This window comes from Tursiops truncatus, chromosome 15 (genome assembly GCF_011762595.2).
Source record: "Tursiops truncatus isolate mTurTru1 chromosome 15, mTurTru1.mat.Y, whole genome shotgun sequence".
Classification (NCBI taxonomy): domain Eukaryota; kingdom Metazoa; phylum Chordata; class Mammalia; order Artiodactyla; family Delphinidae; genus Tursiops; species Tursiops truncatus.
The window spans coordinates 68484278-68502396 of NC_047048.1; the positions used below are offsets into that span (position 1 = coordinate 68484278).

The 18119-nt window shown below is 47.7% G+C and overlaps 1 long non-coding RNA gene and 1 pseudogene across 4 annotated transcripts in view; one reads left to right on the forward strand and one right to left on the reverse strand.

The window, feature by feature from the left end:
- Positions 1 to 12249, forward strand: part of LOC101337569 (translocon-associated protein subunit gamma pseudogene) — a 61076-nt pseudogene extending 48827 nt beyond the window's left edge.
- The window catches only part of LOC141276542 (uncharacterized), a 183566-nt gene that overhangs the window by 120993 nt on the left and 44454 nt on the right, over positions 1 to 18119 (reverse strand). The window lies entirely within an intron of this gene.

Consider the following 18119-nt stretch of genomic DNA (forward strand, 5'->3'; position numbering starts at 1 on the left):
ATATCAACTAATTCCTTCTTGTTTAATGTATCATTTAAAGCTTGTGTTTCCTTATTTATTTTCATTTTGGATGATCTGTCCATTGGTGAAAGTGGGGTGTTAAAGTCCCCTACTATGATTGTGTTACTGTCGATTTCCCCTTTTATGGCTCTTAGTATTTGCCTTATGTATTGGGGTGCTCCTATGTTGGGTGCATAAGTATTTACAATTGTTATATCTTCTTCTTGGATTAATCCCTTGATCATTATGTAGTGTCCTTCTTTGTCTCTTCTAATAGTCTTTATTTTAAAGCCTGTTTTGTCTGATATGAGAATTGCTACTCCAGCTTTCTTTTGGTTTCCATTTGCATGGAATATCTTTTTCTATCCCCTCACTTTCAATCTGTATGTGTCTCTAGGTCTGAAGTGGGTCTCTTGTAGACAGCATATATATGGGTCTTGTTTTGTATTCATTCAGCCAGTCTGCGTCTTTTGGTGGGAGCATTTAATCCATTTACATTTAAGGTAATTATTGATATGTATGTTCCTATTACCATTTTCTTAATTGTTTTGGGTGTGTTATTATAGGTCTTTTACTTCTCTTGTGTTTCTTGCCTAGAGAAGATCCTTTAGCATTTGTTCTATAGCTGGTTTGGTGGTGCCGAACTCTCTCAGCTTTTGCTTTTATGTAAAGGTTTTAATTTCTCCATCAAATCTGAATGAGATCCTTGCTGGGTAGAGTAATCTTGGTTGTAGGTTTTTCTCCTTCATCACTTTAAATATGTCCTGCCACTCCCTTCTTGTTTGCAGAGTTTCTGCTGAAAGATCAGCTGTTAACCTTATGGGGATTCCCTTGTGTGTTATTTTTCCCTTGCTGCTTTTAATATGTTTTCTTTGTATTTAATTTTTGCCAGTTTGATTAATATGTGTCTTGGTGTGTTTCTCCTTGGATTTATCCTGTATGGGACTCTCTGTGCTTCCTGGACTTGATTAACTATTTCCTTTCCCATATTACAGAAGTTTTCAACTATAATCTCTTCAAATATTTTCTCAGTCCCTTTCTTTTTCTCTTCTTCTTCTGGAACCCCTATAATTCGAATGTTGGTGCGTTTAATGTTGTCCCAGTGGTCTCTGAGACTGTCCTCAGTTCTTTTCATTCTTTTTTCTTTATTCTGCTCTGCAGTAGTTATTTCCACTATTTTATCTTCCAGGTCACTTATCCATTCTTCCGCCTCAGTTATTCTGCTATTGATCCCTTCTAGAGTATTTTTTATTTCATTTATTGTGTTGTTCATCATTGTTTGTTTCATCTTTAGTTCTTCTAGGTCCTTGTTAAATGTTTCTTGCATTTTGTCTATTCTGTTTCCAAGATTTTGGATCATCTTTACTATCATTATCCTGAATTCTTTTTCAGGTAGACTGCCTATTTCCTCTTCATTTGTTAGGTCTGGTGGATTTTTATCTTGCTCCTTCATCTGCTGTGTGTTTTTCTGTCTTCTCATTTTGCTTATCTTATTGTGTTTAGGGTCTCCTTTTTGCAGGCTGCAGGTTCATAGTTACCATTGTTTTTGGTGTCTGTCCCCAGTGGCTAAAGTTGGTTCACTGGGTTGTGTAGGCTTCCTGGTGGAGGGGACTAGCGCTTGTGTTCTGGTGGATGAGGCTGGATCTTGTCTTTCTGATGGGCAAGTCCACGTCTGGTGGTGTATTTTGGGGTGTCTGTGGACTTATTATGATTTTAGGCAGCCTCTCTGCTATGGGTGGGGTTGTGTTCCTGTCTTGCTAGTTGTTTGCCATAGGGTGTCCAGCACTGTAGCTTGCTGGTCGTTGAGTGAAGCTGGGTGCTGGTGTTGAGATGGAGATTGCTGGGAGATTTTCGCTGTTTGATATTACGTGGAGCTTGGAGGTCTCTTGTGGACCTCCTGAGGTTGGCTCTCCCACCTAGAGGTGCAGCATTGACTCCTGGCTGCAGCACCAAGAGCCTTTCATCCACATGGCTCAGAATAAAAGGGAGAAAAAGTAGAAAGAAAGAAAGAGGATGAAAGAAAATAAAGTAAGGTAAAATAAAATAATTAAAATTAAAAAAAACAACGGACAGATAGAACCCTAGGACAAATGGTGAAAGCAAAGCTATACAGACAAAAACCTCACACAGAAGCATACACATACACACTCACAAAAGGAGGAAAAGGGGATAAAATCATAAATCTTGCTCTCAAAGTCCACCTCCTCAATTTAGGATTATTCGTTGTCTATTCATGTATTCCACAGATGCAGGGTACATCAAGTTGATTGTGGAGCTTTAATCCGCTGCTCCTGAGGCTGCTGGGAGAGATTTCCCTTTCTCTTCTTTGTTCGAACAGCTCCTGGAGTTCAACTTTGGATTTGGCCCCGCCTCTGCGTGTAGGTCACTGGAGGGCGAATGTTCTTCACTCAGACAGGACGGTGTTAAAAGAGCAGCTGCTTTGGGGGCTCTGGCTCACTCAGGCCGGGGTGGGGTGGGGGAGGGAGGGGCACAGAGTGCGGGGCGAGCCTGCGGCGGCAGAGGCCACCGTGACGTTGCACCCGCCTGAGGCGCGCCGTGCGTTCTTCTGGGGACGTTGACCCTGGATCCCGTGACCCTGGCAGTGGCGGGCTGCACAGGCTCCCCGGAAGGGGGGTGTGGAGAGTGACCTGTGCTCGCACACAGGCTTCTTGGTGGCGGCAGCAGCAGCCTTAGCGTCTCCTGCCCGTCTCTGGGGTCCGCGCTTTTAGCCGCGGCTCGCGCCAGTCTCTGGAGCTCCTTTAAGCAGCGCTCTTAATCCCCTCTCCTCGCGCACCAGGAAACAAAGAGGGAAGAAAAAGTCTCTTGCTTCTTCGGCAGGTCCAGACTTTTCCAGGACTCCCTCCCGGCTAGCCGTGGCGCACTAACCCCCTTCAGGCTGTGTTCACGCCGTCAGTCCTCTCCCTGCGCTCCGACCGAAGCCGAGCCTCAGCTTGCAGCCCCACCCGCCCCGGCGGGCGAGCAGACAAGCCTCTCGGGCTGGTGAGTGCCGGTCGGCCCTGATCCTCTGTGCAGGAATCTCTCCGCTTTGCCCTCTGCACCTCTGTGGCTGCGCTCTCCTCCGCGGCTCCGAAGCTTCTCTCCTGCCACCCCCCAGTCTCCACCTGCGAAGGGGCTTCCTAGTGTGTGGAAACCTTTCCTCCTTTACAGCTCCTTCCCACTGGTGCAGGTCCCGTCCCTATCCTTTTGTCTCTGTTTATTCTTTTTTCTTTTGCCCAACCCAGGTACGTGGGGGGGTTTCTTGCCTTTTGGGAGGTCTGAGGTCTTCTGCCAGCATTCAGTAGGTGTTCTGTAGGAGTTGTTCCACGTGTAGATGTATTTCTCATGTATCTGTGGGGAGGAAGGTGATCTCCGCGTCTTACTCTTCTGCCACCTTCCCCCTCTCTCCCGATACCTTGTCCTTGAATGAAGCCTCCTCACATGGCTTACTATAAAAAGTTAAATAGAAAAAAAAAAAGGCATTGCTAGACTTGTTTGAATTTGGGATGTTACCTGGGGAAGGCTGGTGGTGGTATCTGCTGAGGCCACTCAGAATAAGCGTGACATGGTGTCTGGACGTGGGTCATACAGACTTGGGACCTGTTTGCTTCAATGTGAGGAGCAGGGCTGTCCCTCAGGCGGACTCACAGTAACTGAGGTTAGGATGCTGAACTATGACCCTGGTGTTAAAAACCGTTATAGGAGTTTTCTGTCTGGGGCCAGATTTACAGGAGAATGTACTGGAGAAGTCTGCTCTCAGTCTAGGGAAGAAGTCCTTGATGTTTGAGGGCGCCAGGCTGAGATGTGTCCATCGTACAGTAGGCTTGGTCTTGCTGGTGGGACTGGAAGTCCTTGCAAGGCTCCCTCTTCCAATCCACACTTGCTTCTTTTGCAACCTTAACATGTCTGATTCGATTATAGCTTGGACCCTCAGGTCCCGGAGGCATCTTGTTCTGCTCACGTGTGTTTTCTCAGTTCTTCTGATCCAGTTCCTATTGATTTTCTAGATTTGAGTCACACAAGGAGATCTTGAGGGACGCTTTGTTCTATAATCCCCAAGTGCTGAACACAGTCGCTGTAGGAGATGCTGTTGATGTCCCTCACATGTCCCATCAGCCAGCCCTGGAGGTCGCCTGTAGACCATTTCCATGTAGTGCAAAGGCTGCCAGCAAATTCTCTGCCATGATATTCCTGGCTAAGGGAATATGTTTAGCCCTCAAACAGGGCAGGATGGCAGTGCTGAGGAATTAGTGTTCTGCGAGCAGTGCTGGACCAATGAGAGTGTAAAGATGCCAGCTCCCTTGCTCCTTGGTGAAGCAGCTCTGATGCGTACACCACGGTCTCCTGGAGGGTCCCCAGTGGGACTGAGCCCCTGTGGCCCACAGAGGTAACATACACGCTTTATCAGCTGCCTCCCTTTCTCACTCTTCTCCACTCCCTCCTGGCGCTTCCTGAGATAGCTTCCCAAATAAACTACTTACACCCAAATCTTTGTCTCAGGCTCTGCTTTTAAGGGAACCCAGGCTACAGAGCCACCTTCAGTCTTTCCCCTGGAACAGTTTCCATTGTTCTCTTGCTTATCATATGACCCAGCCTCACCTTCCTCTTATCTGAGGCCCCTTTTAACGACCTTTCAAAAGCACTCAATCCCAGAGTTAAGCGCACAAGCATTGAAGTCAGACAGATGTGAGGTGGAATCCTGGCTAGGTCACTTATTGATGATGTGACCCTGAGCAAATTACTCTCTGGACCTCGTGAATCTTTTAAACAACGCAGATAAGGATTACAACTTTCAGAGCTGTCAGGAAGAATCAATGGGATAATGTATGCAAAGAGCTCAGTGCAGCACTTGGCAATTAGTAGGTGCTCAATAATGTCTGACAGGCCTTCCTCTCCCTCTGAACAGAGGCTGGTTTCTTTCAGCCATTGGTGCCGGAAGATCTTGCTCCTCCTGACTGAAGGCTGACACTCAAGCCATGGCTGAGCCCTGTGTGGGGTTGGAGCAGTCAGGAAGGGCACTGGTGATAGGGCAGGCCCGCCAAGCACATTCACCGACCATGCTTCTCTCTTCCTTTTTAAAAAGAATTAATTAATTAATTAATTTTTGGCTGCGTTGGGTCTTCGTTGCTGCGGGCGGGCTTTCTCTAGTTGTGGCGAGCAGGGGCTACTCTTCGTTGCGGTGCGCGGGCTTCTCATTGTGGTGGCTTCTCTTGCTGCGGAGCACGGGCTCTAGCCTCATGGGCTTCGGTAGTTGTGGTGCACGGGCTTAGTTGCTCTGCGGCATGTGGGATCTTCCCAGACCAGGGCGGCTTGATCTTCTGATTGGGGCCACTTACTCTTTCCCAAAGAAGCCCTACCTTTTCTTAGATCTGCACTTTTGCTTGCCCAGTTCCATTTAGCTGGAATGCTTTTTCCTTCTCCATCCTCATCTGTCCGAATCCCACTTAAACTCTCATAGTGTGTATAAATTAAGAAGCACACCAGATTCATGTAGAGAGCTTCTTCAAAGTACACATATCTAGGAATTGCCCCCAGAGACTGATTCAGTACATCTGCCATGGAGTGTGGGCCTGCGTATTTTGAGAAAACTTTTCAGTTTTGATGATAAACACACCCCTAAGGAAGAACCACTGGTATCATCCATAGAGCCCAAGTGATGGAGTCAAACAGACTCAACTGCCTTGTGACACTGGGCAATCTACTGAGCTTCTCTGAGCCTCAATTTTCTCATCTGTAAAATGGAGACAATAATAATGCTTATCCCATAGAGTCACTAGGAGGATGAAACGAGAGACTAGAGGTGGTGTTCAGGAAAAATTATATCTATATTCAAACATCCCTGATCCCCCACCCAGAAGCAGTCACTTCCTCCCATTTTCCCAACTTGCTGTCTGTACCTCTATTACAGCACTTAGCACAGCGGTCCTTCTATTAAAGTCTCATGGTGTGTGAGTCATTCCCCACTCCCACGCAGAACACGAGCAGCTGAGAGCTGGGGACACACAGGGATTGTGTATTATCTGCCGTGTGTTCCTACGGTACCTGGCGTGGTGTCTTGCATGGAGCCCATGCTCAATAAATTTTTGTTGATTTGAATATAAAACCATAAGAAACTAATGTATATGGTTATGTTAGGTACCTGCATAATGTGTTTTTGAACAGGCTTTTGATTAGTCTTAATGTACAGAAAACTGTTTCCTACTGACAGTGCATTTGGAAACTGCCAGGAGGGCAATAAATATGCACATAAAATCCAGCTTTGCTCAGACCTGGACAGAATCTCTTTGGGTCCTGGGACTTCTGTTTGCCAGGCACCCACAGGGGCTGGGGCTGTCCCTGGGCTGCCTCCTTTTTTTTTTTTTAATTTTTAATTTTTAATTTTTAATTTTTTTTAATTTTTTTAAATTTTACTTATTTATTTTTAATTTATTTATCCTTGGCTGTGTTGTGTCTTCATTGCTGCACGCGGGCTTTCTCCAGTTGCGGCGAGCAGGGGCTACTCTTCTTTACGGTGCGTGGGCTTCTCATTGCAGTGGCTTCTCTTGTTGTGGAGCACGGGCTCTAGGTGTGCAGGCTTCAGTAGTTGTGGCACGTGGGCTCAGCAGTTGTGGCACGTGGGCTCAGCACTTGTGGCTCTCAGGCTCTAGAGCAGAGGCTCAGTAATTGTGGCACATGGGCTTAGTTGCTCCGTGGCATGTGGGATCTTCCCGGACCAGAGCTCAAACCCGTGTCCCCTGCATTGGCAGGCGGATTCTTAACCACTGTGCCACTGGGGAAGCCCGCCAATTGATTTTTGACAAGGGTATGAGGTGCATCAATGGAGAAGAAAATCATCTTTAACAAATGATGCTGAGACGGCTGATGTGCACATGCAAGAGAATGAGGTTGGACCACAAGCTCACACCATAGGAAAAAAATAACTCCAAATGGGTCAGTGACCTAAATTTAAGAACTGTGGGGAGAGGAGAATGGCGAAGAAACCATTTAATGAGTGAGGGGTTTCACTCTGGAGTGATGGGAGTGTTCTGGGACTAGGTAGAGGTGATGGTTGCACAACATTGTGAATGTTCTAAATGCCACTGAATTGTCCACTTTAAAATGGTTAATTTTATGTTACGTGAATTTTACCTCACTAAATTATTAAAAAAACAACCAAACAGAAAATGCAGTGTGTGATTCGTGATCAGGTGTAAAAGGGACCCTCATACGTTGGAGCTGATTTCAACCTTGAGCTCCTCACTTCCAGAACTTTGGTCACATGACCCAAGAAAGAACCAGGAAACCAGGCAGCACACGGGGGGTAACTGGCACCAGAAAACTAGGTTGCACAATGGCCTTGACTTTAGCCTGCTGTTTTCTGCTATAAAGTTACTATACATTTACTTTTGGAAAAAAAAAAAAAAAAAGAATGCTCATGCGTCCTGTGTTTTTGCCCATGCCCTGGCCATGGTGAATCTTTTAAAAGCGTTAAAAAGGAGGTGGGGGGCTTCCCTGGTGGCGCAGTGGTTGGGAGTCCGCCTGCCGATACAGGGGACACGGGTTCGGGGCCCGGTCCGGGAAGATCCCACATGCCGCGGAGCGGCTGGGCCTGTGAGCCATGGCCGCTGAGCCTGCACGGCCGGAGCCTGTGCTCCGCAACGGGGGAGGCCACAACAGTAAGAGGCCCGCTTAAAAAAAAAAAAAAAAAAAAGAAGAAGGTGGGGTAGGAGGGAACCATTAAGCCACCTGGGCAGCAGTATTCTAGGCAAAGGAACCAGAGCATGTGCAAAGGCCCTGAGGCAGGGGTGTGTTTGGTGTGTTGGAGGTACCAAAGAGAGGCCATGGTGGTTGCAGTAGAGTGAAAGAGAGGGCGGGATCATGGTGGCCTGATTGAGCAGGGCCTCATGGGCCACAGTGAAGACCAGCATTTTCTTAGTGAAAAGGAAAGCGAGCCAAGGGTTGGAGCTGTAGAGTGACTTGATGTGACTTCATAATCTCAGTTCATTTTTAACAGGACCTCTGTGATGGAGAATAGAAAGTAGATGATTATACAAGTGACTGATTAATTACAAGTGTGATAAGAGCTAGGAAGGAGAGTCCAGGTGCTTTGGGAATGCAAAACAGGAGACCCTGGGAGTTCGGAGATGACTCTAAGTAGATATGGTGCTGATAATACTCCCTGCAGGGGATGCTTTGGGAGTCTTCCTCCAGGGGGGCATCTGAAGCATTCCGCTGGCTGTGAGTCTGAAGAGGGCTCACTGTGCTTATCCAGCCTCATGGGAGGAGGAGAGGGTGGGAGTCAGGCTGGCGAGCCTCAGGACACTGCAGGATCTGCCTACCTCACCGTCTTTCCTAAGATGTGTCAGGCACTCGAGGCCCCTGATGGCTCTAATTGAAATCCTCTCTGTCCCTGAGATGTCAGGTGAGACAGCTCCTGTCCCTAAATGAAGCCCTGGCTGGAAGTTCGACAGCCCCAGCTGGGAGGCGATCCTGCTGCTTAATCACTCAAGGACAGACAGAACTGGTCACACCCTCCATGGCATCTTGCATCTTCTGGCCTGGCCTGTGCATCCAGGAGACTCAGTGGTCACAGACCTTACAGATGAAACTTGTGTCTGATAACTGTCCCCCAAGCACCTCTGTATCAGTCGGGGTCAGCGGGAAGCAGACACATACTCCAACTAGGTTAACTCAAAGTGGGATTAATAAAAGGGCTATTTACAGCTGTGTGGACAAGGTGTAGGGAAATCATAAGGGGTAGACCATTACCTGGGGCTAGTAACAGTGCTCCTTTCCCCAGGTCCAAAGGGAAGGGGCAGGAGGAAGTACCAGATACTGGAGGTGGGTGGAGGGAGTCATGGAGAGACAGCCGGGGATCAGAAGCTGGGTCCCTTCGCTGAGAGACACAACCAGACCTAGGCAAGTTTGCAGAGAGGCAGCTGGGGAGAATCAGTACCCTGAATGCACTCTCCTTCCTTCCTCTGATCCCCTGCCAGGACCCCATGCTGGTCAAGCCTGACCAGAGGACAAGGGAGCCTGTTGATGTGGTCCATACAGGTAGAGGAAGGATGGTGAGTGGAGCTGGAGGAAAAATGAGAGATGGCCATGTTCCTCTGGGGTAGTCCTGCCCTGGGCACAGGGTCCAGAAATAGATCAGACACAGTCCTTGTGTCCAAGGACCTCTCAGTGACATGAGAGTGGGGCCAAAGTGACATCCAGTAGGGTTAGTGCTGGGATAGAGGGATGAACAAATTGCACAGGCTTTCTGGTCGTGTGGACCATTAAACTGGGGAGGGGTGCGGAGGGGAGGGGTAAAGGGAGGGATGCTTGGCTGCTCTCCCAAGCATACCACGGTGGCACGTTTGCAACATTCTTTAAGATGATGGGAGGATGTGAGAGTTTTCAGGCTGCACGGATAACAGCAACAGCACAGCCTCACAAGCTTCTTGTGGAGATTAAATAAGATCCTGCGTGGATATAAAGCAGAAACTAACACACCATTGTAAAGCAATTATACCCCAATAAAGATGTTAAAAAAAAAAAAGATCCTGCATGGAAACGGCCTAGCACGGTACTTGGCATGTTGCAGGGGAACTGCAAACGGTAGCCCCATCACCATCTTTGACCTCTCGGCCTCCTCAGGGTGGTCCGGTCAGCTCACCCAAGTTAACAGCAAGGTAGGGGAGCCTCTGAAATCTCTGATTTGTGTGGCTACCGTTTGTTTTCTAAATGAATTCTTTTTTTATTCTCCTTTATTTATTTTTTAAAATATTTTATTTATTTATTTGGTTGCATCGGGTCTTAGCTGTGGCACATGTGCTCCTTAGTTGTGGCAGGCGGGCTCCTTAGTTATGGCATGCGAACTCTTAGTTGCGGCAGTGGGATCTACTTCCCTGACCAGGGATTGATCCTGGGCCCCCTGCATTGGGAGCGTGAGATCTTAACCACTGCACCACCAGGGAAACCCCTGTGTGACTACCATTTGTTTATTTAGTGCTTGCTCTGTACCACACACTGTGCTAAACGCTTTACAAGTATTATCACAACTTCTATTGGGGGGGGGATATGTGGATAATATTATTTATTCATTTTTCTTCCTCTGGTGCCTCTTGTGATGGTTTAAAACTGTGCCTGCAAATTCTTTGACACTCTTCCCATTGAGAGGTGGGGGTCTCTGTCCCCTGCCCTTGAATCTGGGCTGTTCTTAGTAACTTATTTATAACCAGTACAATGCAGTGGAATTGATGCTGCATAACTTTGGAGGATAAGTCAGAGAAAGCCATGCAGCTTCCACCTGGTCTCTTGGAACATGTAGCTGGAGGAAGCCAGGCATTGCATGAGGAATCCAACTACCCTGAGACGTCCATGCTGGGGAGGCCACGTGTGGGCACTTTGGTCCAGCCCAGATGACTACCAGCATTGTGTGCCAGCCATGTGAGGGAGCCGTCCTGGATGTCCAGCCCGGCTGAGCCTTCACATGACTGCAGCCTCAGCTGCCACCTGACTACAACCCCTGGAGAGAGTCCAGCTAAGCCCTCCCCAAACTCCTGACCAGTAAAGTCACAAGTGAAATAAAATGGCTGGTGTGGGCTGCTAAGTTTTGAAATAAAGTTTTATACACTGCTGGTAACTGGAACACCTCCCCACTCTTTCCGTTCCCCAGACTGACTTTATACCTGGCCATGTGACCACTGATTTTGGCTATTGGGATGTGAGTGGATCCAAACCAAAAGTTTGAAATGTGCTCAAGTGATTTGGCCAGCCCTCTTCCACTCCTGTGGTGAATCACGGAAAGATCACGCCCCAGATACCTGCTTCCTTTCATCCTAAAATGAAAAAGACCTGAACTCAATCTACAGCCTGAAGCAGAGCTGCCCCAGATGACCTACAGTGCTGTGAGTGAGAAATAAATGCTTGTCGAGGTAAACCACTGAGATTCGGGTGTTGTTTGTGAGCCCGGATCATCACAGTAATAGCTGACTAAGATAAGATTGGTGATGATGCTGTTATTCCCTTTCCCAGATGGTAAAACAAAGCATAAACAGATTAAATGAACTGCTCAGGGCATAGCTAGAAAGGACGAGTCTGCAATTGTAACTCTCTTTTAACCATTGTCTCTGCAAAGTCACATACACGAATATGTAATGAACGGACCCAAATGTGTATCCAGCCTCTCCGCTCAGTCCCTGCCTGGGCATCTGTGGTACCTTCAGTTCCTGGAGCAGCTGAGGACACTATAGGTGAATAAATAGCCACGGAAAACCTGTTTTCCAGCGTCTGAAGCCTCAACCATGAAACCTCAGCTGGATGGTCTGTTATCCTTCCCGGAGCACAGAAGAGGTGGCCAAGTGCTTGGAAATATCTAGAAGCTCTGCCGCAGCCTAAACGCGTAAGGAAAGCAGGCAGAGACCCCCTTCATTCTTCCTCCTCTGGTCTCAGAGGTGGGGCATTTTTAAAAGCGTTATGAATTTATACACATTTTGATGCATTCAGAGTTGGGGTAAAATCTGTTTGTGTCCGTGGCTGTGTTTGGCTGTGTGTGTGTGTGTGTGTGTGTGTGTGTGTGTGTGTGTTGCATCACAAAAGAACAATTGGGAGAAAGTGGCTAAAGGGGGGTTGTTAGCAGATACGGTGGCCACAGGGGTGACGCCAGAGGCCTCTGCCCGGTCGGCGCCTGACTCGGCTCTCCCGTCTCGTGGCTGCGGTTCCACCGTGGCTCCCAAAGGCGGCTCCAAGCAGCAGTCCGAGGAGGACCTGCTCCTGCAGGATTTCAGCCACGACCTCTTGGCCAAGTCCTCGGTGCACTTCTTCGGGAGCGCCTTCATCGTGTCTGCCATCCCCGTCTGGCTACATTGGCGAATATGGCACGTGGATCTTACTCAGTCTGCTGTTCTGTATAGCGTGATGACCCTAGTAAGCACTTATTTGGTAGCCTTTGTATACAAAAACGTGAAATTTGTTCTCAAGCACAAAGTAGCACAGAAGAGGGAGGATGCTGTTTCCAAAGAAGTGACTCGAAAACTTTCTGAAGCTGGTAATGGAAAGATGTCTCGGAAGGAAAAAGATGAAAGAGTCTTGTGGAAGAAGAATGAAGTTGCTGTTTATGAAGCCACAACATTTTCCATCTTCTATAATAATAACACCCTATTTCTGGTCTTGGTCATTGTTGTTTCCTTCTTTATATTGAAGAACTTCAACCCCACAGTGAACTACATTTTGTCCATAAGTGTTTCCTCGGGCCTCATCGCCCTCCTGTCTTCTGGCTCCAAGTAGACCACTTCTGCTTCCCCCCGGCTGCCCTGGCTTTGTATCTATGGGTGGCCTGTGGTATATGGAAAAGTAGCAGGGTGGTCAGGGTGGAAGACACACAAGCTGTTTTTATAAGTCAGGAGTTTGAGGGTTTGAAAAGCCCAACAAAATGTAATTCAGTATTTGTTTATTGGCTCTTTTTTTTTTTGACAGATTATTGGAATTAAATGAATTGAAAGGGGGAAAAAAACAAAAAAGAAAGTGGCTGAAGAGACTGGGCTTTGGAGTCGGTCAGTCCTGGATTTAAATAGGACACCCTCCATTGTGTGACCTTGGACAAGTTTTGCAACCACTCTGAGTCTTAGTTCCTTTATCTTATAGGTAGGAGGCTGTAATATCTGAGTAAGGAATGGGATTGGCCTCCATGAAATAATGTCTACAAAGCACCTACCATCTTGTAGGGGCTCAATGAACACATACACCCTTTTCCCCTCTTGTCATCTCTTATGAATAGTGACTTACAAATTGTGGATCGTGGGCCTTTATGAGGACTTTCTGTGAACTCTGCTGGCATCAGGGGAGCCACCCCCACTAGGGATGAAGCAGGAGAGAGCTCCTTTGCTGACTGGGACCTGGGTCCTGCAGCTCTGAGTCTATAAGTCTACACATCCTCTGACTAAGCACCAAAAGTCATTGTGGTACAGAGAAGAAAGGGCTTAAACTAGGAGACATTTGAGCCTGGGTTGAAACCCTGTCTTTATTATTTATTAGCTGTGTAACCTGGATAATTAATTAAACTTTCTATGCCTTGTTTATTTTCTTCTATGTAAAATGAGCGTAATTATCTGTATCCTGCTTCTCAACATATTATCTGTGCTCAGCATGGTGCCAGCCACCTAGTAAATGTCACGAGGCTCAAACAGAGTAACACATGAGTAATTGCCCAGCACATAGTAGGTACTCACTTAACACTGGCTTCCCTGCTGGTACTGTTGGTATAATGGCAGGACTTTTTTTTTTTGGCCACGCCACACGGCATGCTGGATCTTAGTTCCCTGACCAGGGATCGAACCCGGGCCCCCTGCAATGGAAGCATGGGGTACTAAGCACTGGATCGCCAGGGAATTCCCAAGGCAGGACCTTTCAAGGCAGGGAGCTCAAGAAATTTTAACTGAGTCTGAGTCATTGCTGTAATAGCGCTTTTAGAGCACTTTGGTTACATTTTGAGGAAGCTTGGGGTCTAGAGTCTCTAAGTGGGCATTTGCAGAGTCTGGCTCTGTCTGCCTTAAGAGACATGCCTGTCTCCTCTCTTTAGCACCTCCTATCCCCATGCCTCCTTCAGCCTGAGGGTATTTACCTATGTTGTTCCTGTTGCTGTGAGTGCAGAAGTCATCATCATCCTTGTCAACGCCATTAACATCATTATCACCGTCATCATTCTCATAATGACCATCAACAATATCATGATTATCACCATAATCACCATCACCACTACCATCATCCTAACAGCATCATTTTAATCATCATCACTACAACCACAGTAACTATTACTGGTACTCCCACTGTTTATGAAGTCCTTACTCTGTACTGTACGATCTACTGTAAATGCTTTGTCTTATTGAATCTTTATAACAAGTCTCTAAGGTAATTGCTATCTCTTTTGCAGTCAAGGCAACGAAGACATGCAAGGGTGAAATAATTTGCCCCCAGTTAACCATCGGTGGGGATATGATTCAAGTCCAGATAATATTACTCCTAGGCTAACTTTCTTAGCTTGTAAGTAGAACTGCTCCTTCTCTCCATCTTTTACCGAGTTAACCTACCCTTCAAATCTTGGCTCGTATGTTCTATCCTCGGAAGTCTTCCTTGACTGCCTTCACCACCATTGTAAGCGCACAGCGCTCCTTTTAAATATTCTTCACACTGTTTATCATGATTTGTAATTTTGCCTTTATTTGTGTAGTTATTGGATTAATGGCTGTCTCCTCCAGGCTCCAGGAGGGCAGGGACAGTGGGCACTGTGTCTTCTTTTTGTGCTGTCTTATGCCCCGCATCCAGAGAGGTGCGGCTCAGACTCAGAAGTCTACCGTATTGTTGGGTGAATGAACCCTGCCTCTATCAGCCTCTCTGTGGTCCTGCTCCCTGGTTCTCTGGTCTTGCGAAGTCAGCTTCCTTTCTAACTCGTCTTCTGCTGGGCAATCTGAGCTCTAGCTGAAGCAAGTGACATCCTCCTCCTTGGATAGATTATCACCATTATCTAGGTAGACTCCAAAACTTCTCCCAAATTGGCTCGGAAACAGGGGGTCATTGAGAGTGGACAAGTTGGGGGTGAGGAGAATCAGGAACCAGGGAGACCAGGCTGTTGTCATAAGAAAGACCTACCAAAGAGGCCATGGATGGATGACCCTCAGTGCCAGTGGTGGCATTGGGGACCAGAGTCAGCAACAAAGCTAAAAACTGTCCTAAGGCAGAAATGGCTAGTCCTAGTGTCTGGATGGGTGTGGGATCCCACCAGTTGCTCTAAGATGTCAACTTTGGAGGAAGAATACAGCATGGTTATATCTACAGCCTTGATGGGCATCCCAGTCTTATCTCCCTGTGGACGATGGGCTCTTTTCTGTGTCTTGCTTGTGCATATTTCTTTCCTCTGCCTGCAGTGCCCTTTCCTGCCTGTTTCTACCTGGAAAACTCCTACTCACCTTCCAAGGCTCAGATGAAAGGACATTTTGGCAGAGGTTGTTGCTGGCTCAGGGCTGCCACCACATCTTGGTCAGATCTATTCTAAACCATGTGTCACACTGAGTTGTCATCACATGTTTATGTGCCCGTTTGCACCATCACTATGAGTTCTTTGGGAGCAAGCTTGGTTACATCCTTTTTCTTCCCCTTCATCTCAGATGTGTCCTCCCCTCCCCTCTCTTCCTTTTCCTCCCCCAATATCTATCCAACTCCTACAATGCTGTAATGTGACATGTTCTCTATTAATTATCAGAACAACAACAAAGGGAGACAGAGGGGTCAGGGGAGCAGGGGAGGGGGGCTCTGACTTGGCTAATGACAGCTTTAGCCGAGGTCAGGTCTTGCAGAAAGAGGAGCATGACGTCTTTAAGAGAGCCAACACCCCTTCCTTTCCACCTGGATCTCTTGACACCAACTATTTGGTTTCCTGACACACTTCGGTTCACCACACCTGACTTTGAATTCAGATGTCACATCACTTGTATGGAGTGAGCAGACCAGAAAGTGGGTGTAACGATAAAAGTGCTCCTGCGTGTGGGTTTCTTTTTCTTAACTGTGTTATTTATAGTGGAAACGAGAGGAGCAGTGGGCGGTGTGCAGTTGGCCTCCCACTCAGCCCTCTGCTGCAAACGCTTCCCGAGTGGGGGACTCTGGGAGGGGAGGGGGCTGGGTGCTGCACCCGCTCATCTGATGACATGATCACTTGAGTGCTGCAGCTCCGTTAGCCTCTTGGCATTGAGCTTGGTGTTAGAAGTCGGGGTACCGCGGGTAGTCTGGAAAAGGCCCCCAAATACCCCTGGGTTCTTTGACCGTCTTGCCTCTTCACACTCAGCGCTGGGACCGTAGGGACCTGACCACTGGCCACCCAGCAACTTTCTCTTCTTCTGGTTCTTTTCTCTTCTTGGTTAAGTCACTTAACCTCTCTTTGCCTCATTTTTTTCTCACTGTCAAATGAGGATTATGATAATACCTACCTCACAGCATTGTGGTGAGGATGACATGATGTAACATACGGAAATTACTTAGAGCAGTGCCTATCACATAATGAGTGCTGCATAAGGGTTGGCAACGCTGACTACCATTCCACTATGATTATTGCTGCTGTCATTTAAACGTTTTTGCATTGATTGGGTCCTGATCTTGTTCTTCCAATCAAGAAGATCTTGGCCAGCCTGGTACCTTTTCTTTGTTCAAGTTTTACCCCAGTGTCACCTTCTTGGAGAGGCCTTCCCTGACTCCCAAATCTAAAGTAGTAATCCCACCCTGCCACTCTCAAAACTCTTCATCTCATCATGACGTGCCATCTTGACAGCCCCTGTCCTACTTCACGTTCTTTGCAGGGCTTGTGGGATCTTAGTTCCCTGACCAGGGATTGAACCCGCGCCCCCTGCATTGGAAGCATGGAGTCTTAAGCACTGGACCGCCAGGGAAGTCCTATCACATTCTTATTCATGTACTTACTTATTGCGTCTCCCCATCCTGGAATGTAAGCACGCTTGCCTTCTTTACTACAGCCTCCCAGGTGCTCAGCACAGGACCCTGAACTCGGAGGATCTCAACAATTATTATTACTTGACTGTCTTCATCAGACACCTTCTGCCTTGTCCTGAACTTCTGTAAGCTTGGTTCCAACAGTGGAGCCCCCCAGGAGGGAGAAATTGAGACTGGGTGACATTGTTTTTTGATATTCACTGCACTCCTTCCCTTCCACCCCTTGGTGGAGCCTTTGTTGCAACTTTTCAGTGAGTGTGTCCTATTGTTGTTTTACTCTCCGGACCAGACTGGAAATACATCATACTGAAGTGTGAATGGTTGATACAAAGTACCACCCTTCTCTCAAGAGATCAAACTTGACTTCATTCCATGCTCGCCCTCCTTACAAGGAAAGACGTGAGGATGGTGCAGGGCTAAGAGGTGATGGTGCTGACTCCACTTCCTCTAATTAGCTGTGATCCTGGACATGACACTTGACCTCTCTGAGCCCCGGTATCCTTATTTTTAAAATGTGCTGTTTCCCATGTGAGATGGTTGTGAGTGTCAAATGTAATCTCTGTGTCTGAAAATGCTTGTCTTTTAGAAAATGCTCCCTGAGTAAGCTGTTATTGTTGTTTATCATAACAGAAAATAAGAGGAGTGACTGGACTGAGTGACAAGTTGAATAGAAACTGGCAATGTGCCAGTGCCGTCTTGGGGAATCCTTGTACCCCGTTTCTTTTTTTTTTTTTTCGGTACGCGGGCCTCTCACTGTTGTGGCCTCTCCCGTTGCGGAGCACAGGCTCCGGATGCGCAGGCTCAGTGGCCATGGCTCACGGGCCCAGCCGCTCCACGGCATGTGGGATCCTCCCGGACGGGGGCACGAACCTGTGTCCCCTGCATCGGCAGGCGGACCCTCAACCACTGCGCCACCAGGGAAGCCCTCCCCCGTCTCTTTATCACCACTGAAATCCTGGGCTGCCTGAGATACGATCCTAGAGCATCTGCTCTCCCCCAGCTCCGATCCTGCCCGTCTGCCCTCACTCTTAGTGTGGCTTTGACAAGGAGCCCCAGGTCTGACCAATTTAGGGAGACAAGACATGCAGAGATGAGTTTTGTGTAAAGTCTCAAAATCAAGTCTCCCTTCAGTCTCTTTCTAGGCACTGGACCCCCACCCGGCCTTTCTCTTGCCCTCATCATCCCTTCCTGAGTCCCCGAGAAGCCTGAATTCCTTTTCTACTCCTTCCCCTTGCTACCTTGGTCCAGGCTTAGCTGCCTTGGTCTGAGCTCCTGTCTCCACCCCACCCTCCAACAAGCAACAGCTTCTCTAATCAAGCTGTGCCCCACCCCTAAGCTTCCACCTCCCGTCCCCACAGCTAAAGCTTCTTCCATTCTTGAGCAGCCACTGAGACTGTGGATGGGCACAGGACAGACTAGGGGCGTGGGTGTTCAACCCATGCTCTCTGCGGCGAAGACAGTATTACCTGAGCTTGGGAGCGTGTGTGCCAGAGCCTGATCGCCTGGGTCCAGATCTGGCTCTGGCGCTGACTAGTTCTGTGACCTTGAACAATTTCATCTCCTCTTTGTGCCTCAGCTGATTCATCTGCAAAATGAAGATAATCATTGAACCCACCTCAGAAGGTTTTTATGAGGATTAAACTGGATTTATTCATGTAAAGCAT